Source organism: Lissotriton vulgaris, chromosome 5 (genome assembly GCF_964263255.1).
Source record: "Lissotriton vulgaris chromosome 5, aLisVul1.2, whole genome shotgun sequence".
NCBI classification, from domain to species: domain Eukaryota; kingdom Metazoa; phylum Chordata; class Amphibia; order Caudata; family Salamandridae; genus Lissotriton; species Lissotriton vulgaris.
The window spans coordinates 1292879965-1292890034 of record NC_141693.1 but is presented as its reverse complement, the minus strand read 5'-3'; the positions used below and the strand labels follow the sequence as shown (position 1 = coordinate 1292890034).

Genomic DNA, 10070 nt, shown 5'->3' with positions numbered 1-10070 from the left:
CAGGAATTCAAATCCAGGACGGCGGGAGTCGGGAGTCTCCGGGCCGCGACTGGCAGTACGGACCCATCCAGAAGGTGAGGTGACAGGCGCAGGATGGTAAGTGAAGTTTTATTTTATTATATGTTTTTATAATTAAACAAACCCATAACCGCCTCCCCCCAAACCCCCCCCCCACCGGCCGACCCCATTTCCATCCCCTCTCCCCCCACCCCTCCGTCATGCTGGCCGCTACTGAGAACACTGGCACTGAAGGGAACTCTCTTGTGTGTGGATGTGCTCCTTGTGAAAGAGCAAAATGCAGTCACTCAAAAGCCAATGACTGAAGTCGGCTGACCCATTACCCCAGTCTGTATGCTGGGCGAAAGCCAAGTCTGAAAGACACAACAGACTAACGGATGAAGAGAGATGGCTGAAAACCCCTTCAAATAGGGATATTATTCAAATAATTTTATGGATATGAAACCAGAGCCCTCCGGGTCTTCTATTTCTGTTCTGCAACTGAAGGAAAAAAAACTACCTTGCTGCCTGTAGCACGCTAGTCCTGCAACAAAATGTCACCGGAAGTCCCTTTTGTGACACAGGGTCTGAGTGGAAGATGGCTACTGTTGTGTTTTTACCATTGGTGCTCCAGGGCCTACAGCATTATTTTATTTCAACTGAAAAACTAATGATTTGCCACTGACTTTTAAAGTATACCTTGTCACGGTTTTATAGCTTTTGGCCCAGGCTAAACGTGCTAAATGAGCTTGAATAAAATATCCTGCTGATTTGATCGTGCTTTGTCCACTGAGACCCGATCTCTGAATTTGTCAAACATGGGTATTAATTACATAGGCTTCAAGCCACCGGGGTTTTAGGGCCCAGCCACCCTTCATCCCACTTAAAGCACTGCCTGGAGGCCAGCATGCACAACAGGAAAACGCAAAACTTCAAGTTCCAGAATGCAGCATGAAAGCATGACTTAGCTCTGTTCACATCTTTCAAGGCACAATTTCAGGTCGCTGGAAATGTCTTCGTGTTCTCTTGATAATTTCTTTCCGGGAAATCATTGACATTAACAGATGATTTTTCAATGAGGCGTTTTGTTCAAGAAATGCAATATTCCGAAGGGAGAATGCAACTACAATTGGAGAGGAAGGCGGAAGGAATGTAGGCTCGTGTGCTGGTGACATTGGGAAGAAGCTAAAAGTAGTTAGAATCTTCCTGTACCCCAAAAAGAAATACGGCCAACCCTAAAACTATTGTGAGCCCTGACAATTAAGAAACGTATTGTTCATTGATTTCCATTAATTTTTTCAGTCAGTGCGAACGTCAATTGCATTTTTAGTTAAGAAAAGTGATTCCATGCAATTATGATTTATTGAAATTATGTAAGAGAATGAAGGAGATTCAGGGCCCCGTGATTCACCTCTTGACCTGCCCTCACAGTAACCTCCTTTGTTTCTTCTGTATGCTGCTTGTGTCCTTCTAAAAGGTGAACAACATATCCCCGAAGGTATTACGTGGAGTGGCAAATAGGAAAACCCGCGCCCCAGGGAAGCCATCACCACTCTGCAATTAGACATGTGGCTTCTTAATGAACCAACTCAATCTGATGGGACCCGTGTCAACAGCTTGACCTGTCCCCAGAGGACACCCCTTCTAATGAGGTCCCTCCACGGCCACGGAAAGACACAGTGTTTACTTATTGTTCGCCCCACACCTGCGCAGCGGGGCATAAGTCCCAACCTGCTAATTAAAGGCTCATTAGGTAACGTTCCCTGCTGGCCACTGCTTAGAAGAAGGTGGCAAAAGCAGGTCTTACCTCGGGATAGTATGGGAAAGGGTGGGGGAGTAGCTCTCGATGCACAAGTACACTGCGCTCTCTGCATCCTCCTATGAATGTTAGATGGGAGACTTACACATTTCTGGAGAAGACTGATAGGCACATTGTAAAAGTCACCAGCAAGTGAAGGGCTTGGGCTCCAGGTAGAATGGTCCAAGTGATGTAGACTTAAGCCCTTTACTATTACAAACTTTGGGGTGGAGCCAAACAAGCGGACTTGTTTAATTCCAATTCAAAAATAAGAAATAACATTTACTATTGTAAATATGTGCCCATGACTCCTCTGCACTCCTGTGCCGATTCCTTTTAGTTTCAGTTAGTACGAAAACTTCACTTCAGAGGTTTATTCCACCCCTGCTTGAATCAGATGGTACTTGAATATTCAAATATCTCCAAGTGATGGCGGGCTGATCCTGTCATCCATAGGCCTTTGTTTACCCTGGGTGGTTGTCAGCCCTATGAATCAGTAGAACGAATTAGCTGAATCCTGAAAGTTGATGTGAAGAGGCCTGGCAGGGGTCACAATGGGTCGGTATGAGTCGGAGAGACAGACCTGGTTTGAGTCTGAAGCAGTCCAGACCACATCACTAAACAAGCATGCCCTTTTATGGATTGGGTCGTGGGGCGGCAGGTGATTGGAGGGGTAGTGCTACTAGTGCAAGTGTGAGGAAGGACAAACCTTTTTTAAGTCAACAGGAGTGTTAGTGTCGTTGTTTTGCGCCATAAACCGTAGCATGAGTAAAGGTACGATTTTAGCATTACTGACTGGAAAGGCGGATGCTAACCCTCACCCAAACACTGACCCGCTACTGACACAGAAATAGCCACATTGCAAATATATTAACTGTCTATGACAAACAGAGGTAAGACATTGCAGGTTTAAAACCCTCATTTGCATCGTGATGTTGTTACACATAATAACACTGTAAGGACTTGAGATAGTCCATCAAATACTCCAAGTTGAGTTTATTGCTCACACCCACTGGACAATCCACACTAGCAGTGGACGCTACAGCTGACCTCTGCTAAAAGATCCATGCATTCCACAGCTGACATGTACAACATTCTTTAAAGGAACCAACAGTTAAAGGGCAAATTACAACACATCTTCCCCCTTTTTCTTTATTATCTCTTTTTATTAAGTAAGCATTAATCGCCACAAAACATGCAGTACAGAGGAAACGAGTTACACCTTTTGGGTAGCAAAAATAATATCAAATAACATTGCATAATAGTACATTTGGAAAACATTTTAAGGGGTAGGGGGCTCATCCAGATCAATACTATGCGGTGGGTTGCAGATATTCCCTCGGTAGGCATTCCAGGGGCTCCATACACGTGACCCTCGTGCCACATATACTGTCTTTTCTCTATACATAAACCAATCTAGGTATGCTTCCAATGCCTCTATATGAGGTGGATGCGGGGCTCCCCACAATTGCCAAAATTCCTTTTTGCTAGCATTAGTCCCAAAGTGACCCATCGTTTTGCATAGTTGTTGAGGTCTGTAAGTTCCCACACGTTGCGAAGGCACCTTCGTGCCTCCGGACGGAGGACAGACGTGAGCACTTCATTGAGAATGTCATGTATTTTACGCCAATATGTTTGTATGTGATTGCATTCCCATATTTCGTGCTTAAATGTGCCCACTTGACCGCATTGTCGTTTACAGTCTCCTCTCTCCGCTCTACCCATATGCACCAAACCGGGTCCCGTGATATACACTCTGTGGAGAAGTTTGAGTTGTACTAATCGGAGTCTAGCCGAGATCGCCACCACCTTCAGGGAGGACACTGCCTCTTGCCACTCCTCATCATCCAGCTCAATGCCATCCCCCACCCATTATTCTCGGAGTGGCCAGAGAGGATCTGCCATATTTTTGATTAATTTCTTGTAAGTTAAAGATATAGTTTTTTCGGGCAGGTGGCTGTCTAGCAGTCGATCCTCAAATGGAGAGGATTCCGGGGGGGGGGGGAGCCTGTCGGGATATGTGATCGAAGGGCATGGAAAATCTGTGTGTTTCTAAAGCATTACGAGTCTGCTAGGTCATGCTGTTGTTGCAAGGAGGTGAATGTTATCACATCTCCTTTCACCCAGATATGTTTGATCTGTGAAATCCCAATGAGGTCCGATTTATCTAACCCTTTTGTCCTCCACAAGTTGCCCAACTTCTCCAAGTCACATAGAGGAGTCACAAGCGACATCTTCCCTTTTATGAAAAACAATAGAAAGAGAAAAATTAAAAAAGAGAAAACTGGAGAAACAAGAATTGGAAAGGAGAGAAAGAAGTAGAGAGGAAAAGCAAATCAAGGAAAACATATTGATAAAACATAATGATAGAAACAAGCTACTTAATGGAACATAATAATAGAAACAAACTACTTGGGAACATAATCTCGGAGATGTAAAGGTGGCCCCGTAGCTATAACAGAACGACAAGAAGATCGGCTAGAACTTTGTTATCACAACTCCAGGAACAGGAGCTGGGAGAGTCAGACAGAATTCTGCTATCACAACTCCGAGAGCATGCAGTCGGAGACCGAAAACCCCCATAGCCATCCTCATTCCCACATTTTGAAAGGCGAGACATGCGCCAAAGGCCACCACCGACATCACAACATTATTCATTACTTTGATGATACACTTAGGACCAAAGAATTTTGTCTTTCCTTTGGGAGATCACACCGCCTTCTTGACAGAAACAAAATCACCAACCTTCCAATCATACTTCCTCGCCCCAACCGTATTATCAAACCTCCTCTTGTAACTCTCCTGATAATTCTTGACTCTTGAGTCACTTACAGAAATGTTCCTATCCGTAACACTCAACCACAACGGTTTGAGTTTGGAACCAGCTGCCCTGCCTCAAAGTTTCTTGTAAGGAGAGAAACCTGTGCTGCTGTTGGGAGTGTTCCTGTGAGCCCATAATTTCTCTCTAAGAACGCCTCTAAGGGGGGACCTTGATTCAATAGCAGATTGAGCATAAGCTCTTACTAGCCTTTTCATGCTCTCCACTAAGAGCTGTGTGCTGATGGGTGATGGAAAGACTGTTCAGGAAATCGGTCATCTCTTGAGCAGTGAACTGCACTCCATTATCGGAAACAAAAATGTCACGGACACCCTGGCATCTAAATATATCTTTTAAAAAATTCTATGATATTTTTTGTGACCACGGAGCTCATGCAGCATGTAGAGATCCATTTCGAGGTATAGTCAACCAGGACCACAACAAACCTCTCTGAGGGAGCTAAGACATCAAACAGCCCAGCAATGTCAATGGCAAGCTTGGACCAAGGTCGTTCCGGTAAAGGCACCGGGGAGAGCGGTGCAGTGTTGATCTTTCTGGACTTGTCATTGCCAGGACAAATCGTGCAGTCTCTGACAGCTTCCTCAACCTGTCTGTCAATCTCTGCCCACCAGTAACACTCCCTGACTCTGGCTTTAGTCAAACTGCATCTTAAGTGGCCCTCATGTGGTAGATTTATGATTTTATCCCTTAAGGAGAGAGGGGGAATCAACCTGTCACCACGGAGAAGTTCTCCCTGCACAATATTCAATTCATCACGTATATTCCAAAACGCTCTGACAGAACTGGGTACATCAGAAAGAGCAGGGCACCCATTCACAATGAGCTCCATCAACGGTGCCCTTGAATCATCGCAAACATTCTTCCCTATTCAGGGCACACTCTCTGACCCAAGACACAGCATACTCAGAGGGATTTAACAATTTTTTTTCAAGAGGGGACCTGGAGAGGAAATCAGCCGGGACATTCTTAAGGCCAGGTAGATATTCTACAGTAATGCTATACTCCCAGAGTCCCCCTACCCATCTCTTGATTCTGGAAGTAGTGCTCTCACCATTCCTGCAGGCAAACATGTGTACAAAGGGCTTGTGGTCAGTACTTACCAAAAATGGTAGGCCCCACAAATAGAATCTGAAATGGTAGATGGCCCACAAACAGGCCAACGCCTCCCACTCTATTACAGAGTAGCGCTCCTCTGCTCCCCTCAATGAGTGCGAGGCAAAGCCAATTACCTTTTTGCTGCCATCAACCATTTGAGAAAGTACCACACCCAGACCCCGTACACTAGCATCGGTAGTAAAACTAGTTTTCTTAGGTACATCAAAATTCCCAAGGGTAGGCATGCATGCAATCTCACTTTTTACTTTTTGAAAGGCAGATTCACAGTCTCCAGACCAATTGAACACAGTCCCTTTTTTTGAGAAGCAACCTTAAGGCCTGTACAACAAACGCAAAACTGCATACAAACTTCGAGTAGTACTCGGACAAACCAAGGAAAGACTTTACTTGGTCTTTGTTGGAAGGCGAAGGAGCTCACAAGATTGCTTCTGCTGGGTCAATTTTTGGGCTAATGTCTCCACGCGAAATAGAATGCCAAGGTAAGTTACAGTTACAGATTTCGCGCAGGATTTGGACAGAGAAACAGTTGGCAAAATGGCGACTTTCGTAAAGGAAAAAGGCGTCATTTTGAAATGTGTCCATGCCCTGCTGACGCGCTGCCAGGCGCCCATCTCAGAGGAGCAGGCGTGGGCCCTGTGTTACGAGTCGTGCTGCAGGATGGACTTTCTAGACAGGAGTTTTTCGAAGTACATATCGTCACCGGAAATGCCGGCCATAAACTCGGACAGCTCTGTGTCCTTCGCCAGCGGCCGCATAACTGATCTATTAGGACCAGTAAAAACCAACAAAGGAGTAATTTATTGCCTGGTGTGGATTCTCTTCCAAGCTCTCAACTTTGGACTTCCACAAGTCCTGAGCCAGTCCCTTCAAGAATTGCTTGACACAATGTCAGATGATTTGGATTGTTCTTTTAACTGTCTGGGCAAGTGTCCAAAGCAAAGCTGCACCTTTAAGGCCATATAATCGAGGTCTGCAAAAAGCACTTGGTTAACCCTTTGGAAGCAGAAATTTACTACAAAGATGTGTGCCCAGTAGAATTTTCCAAGCAGTGTCCAAGAAAAACATACCTGGAAAAACTGGAGATTGAGTCACCAAGGACTCTGAACGACTTGAGTCAGCTAAGGCTAAATGTCCTAAAAGAATTGAGAAATGGCATTCAATTGAATAGTGCATCAGAGCAAGTGTACAAGAGACTGCCTGTGAAATACAAACTTATGCCATTGGAGAGGTTGATGAAGGATATCCGATACAGATGTTATACACTCAAGAAGGCGACACTCACTGTCTCAAGCAAAAGAAGTTTTGAGAAGTCTTTCCTGGATTGCATTTCATCTCGTCCTACTCTGAGACCGGCATCAGAGAGAAAACTGAAGGGTCTTCCCTATCAAGAGCCATGTCTACATGAGTGTTTAATGACCAAAATCAGATCTTCCCAAAATCTACGCTTGCGGTCTGCCATGACGCTAGAGAAGACAAAGTCTTCCTTGAGTAAATATAGGCGAAGATCTACAATTGGATTGAGGACCTCTCCAGAAACCAATTGTCTTATTCAGTATATTGCACAGCAAAAAGTGGAGCATCAAGACGATCCCAGTGACATGGTTAGTCCATTTAGATCTGGGAGGCATTCATCTTTGAAAGAAAAAACGTCTGCTTTCCCAGCGTTGTTTCTTTCGTTGGAGGAAAGGGAGCAGAATTCTGCCTTTACTGACTTATTGGAGGATGGCGTACCACATACAGAAAATGAGAAGACGAAGTCTTCCTTGAGTAAATATAGGCGAAGATCTACAATTGGACTAAGCGCCTCTCCAGAAATCAACTGTCTTATTCGGTATACTGCACGGCAACAATTGGAGCATCCAGAAAATGCTAGTGGCATGGTGAGCTACAGAAGAAAAAAGGAGGAAAAAAGAAGTCTCATAAAGTAATCAATGGTGAAAGGAAAACTGTTTTTAAGAAGACTCTTCTGAGTCCAATCTTTGAGGTTCCAGAAGTCCTCTCCAACACACCATCCACTTCTCCAGGATGGGGCTTCACTTTGGCAGCTCAAGGCTCCTTGGAATCCAGTGATGGTAGCAGACATCCGTCGACTAACAGGAAGGTTAAAAGGAGGAAGAGGTCAGCCCCAGGATCAGGCCGGCATCACCGAGCCACTTCCGAGACAGACGAATCGACGAATGTGCAAGGCTTTGGCAGTCCCGAGAGATCACAGATGTCCCACAAGGATCAAACTGCTGAAGAAAACAAAAATTCTCCTGTTCTTCCTTGGAAGCGCTTCGAAGATGCACCCGGATGATCTAGTGAAGAGGCTGGTGTCTCGTCAGTCAGTGTGACAATGCCTGAAGTCAAAGAAAAGGAGATGTCTGTGGTTGTGAACATGCAGGGAGAGCGTCCCTGCGCAATCGATGACCTCGGATCCACCACCACAGATGCCTGTCATACTGCACAAGAGCTGCCACAGAACATTTTGATTGACTCTGCAATGCCTTGTGTGCTAAATACCACAAACTCTCAGGGGAGGCAGAGCCAACGAATGAGACTTCAGGTTCATGAACCTAGTGTACTTGTAAATGAAACCACCAAGTCATTACCAGTTTCCAAAATGAAAAAATCGAGACCTGTATCCTTTGACACATCAAAGGAACTATACAATGCTTTTGTACATGTACCTGCTCGGGTGAAGAACAGTACAGTTCCAACGATACCAACTGATGCCACCGTTGCCGGCAGTGGAAGTTCAGGTTATAGCCTAGATTACATGTTCCCAATTAAAACCGCACATAAAACAGAAGGAAAAACTAAAAAGTCTTCAAAGAACAGTAACAGGAACACTGTTTTCTGCTCATATCCAGATGTTTTTGAGGGGACCTTTCAGAGTGCAGCTGATGGAGCAGATTTAATCTGCAGTCAGGCATTGTTTTATTTTTTTGTGCTTCAGACAGACTGTATTTAAATTACCACACACATTTTGGTGCAAGTTAAAAACATGGCACATGAAAAACATGAAAGTGAGCCCTATTCAGTCTGAAATGCTTTTGCTGAATTAACATGTGTTTTTTTCAGTGTAGAGAAAAGTGGCCTTTTTAGCTTTGAAGATTAATAGAATGTGTTTCTCTCTTCCCAGCTCATCCCTTGTAATCTAAATCCACTATTTCTGTCTTAAAAGACTTTGACTTGTTGCCTATTTTGATAAACATTTTCAGTTAATAACACCTCTTTTTATAGTGTGTGTGAATTAATAATGCACCAAACACTACACAGGGGGCTAAATGCTTTTTTGCATGAAAAGCTATCTAAAACACTAAAGCATATTGCTGTGTACGCTGTATTAACTGTGTGCGCTATATTAACTGTGTGTGCTTTTAAATTTTACACTAAAGCATAAAAATGCTATGTTGCACATTTATTTTGCAAGTTGTCATAAATAATAGAAAAGCTGCTTTACACTAATAGCTTGGCTAGGTAAACATTTATAAGGGGTATTAGTATGGAGTTGGGAAACATAATGGGCTGATTTACATGAAATTAATATTCTCTTTGTGTCTGTTTTAATTTTTGGGCCTACCATTAAATGGCTGCCTGTGAAACCAGCAAGGCTATGGCTTGCTTTGAAAGAGAAGAGAGCATGCGCAGACACCAGCTTGACTCAAACCACGAGGGAGTCAAGGACATCTTGAACTGTACATTCTTGTGATTGTGCCAATGTACCAGCTAACTAAAGTATCCATCCTACTGCGCTGTGAAAGGAAGGAAGGAAGAATTAGAATGAAAAATTTTTCCTAGTAAATGTTGCAAATGTTTATAAATGTAGTTATTCATGTATGCCTCTTTTGTTAAAACTGGTAAAGTCAGGTTTTTAGAATGAGTCTGGGTAGTGAGAACTCATGCCATCATGACTGACCAATCACGTACAGGTTTTCCTGAAGATGAAACATTTTGTGTAGTCTGCCAAAATTTAGTGTATAAATAATGACTTCTCTGGATGGGGGCTGGCTTTCTTAGCTCAGCTGGCTTCTTGCTCATTTTGGCTTAGGCTTTGCTTCATTCTATGGGTTAGGTACGAGAAACGTCCCGGGAGACTGTGAAGGGCGGGTTTGCGTCCGAGGAGAGTCAGGGGGAGGGTTCTTGCTTCCACGTCATATTTTGGCACTGCAGGCCACAATCCTTTGAGGCCTGTGAAGGGCGGGCTGTCTCGCTCCTTTTTGCTCTTTAGACACAGAGATGCACAGAGCAGCAACAGATAGAAAGGCTTTTTAGATTTAGATGCTAAACTATAAGTTTATGCTTTGACTAATTAATTAGGTCTCAAAAGATTTATTT

At 44.0% G+C, this 10070-nt stretch overlaps 1 pseudogene; it reads left to right on the top strand.

Moving 5' to 3' along the window:
- Window positions 1–6284: 6284 nt before the first annotated feature.
- Window positions 6285–7678, top strand: LOC147712489 (protein spire homolog 1-like; annotated as a pseudogene).
- Window positions 7679–10070: the final 2392 nt, after the last annotated feature.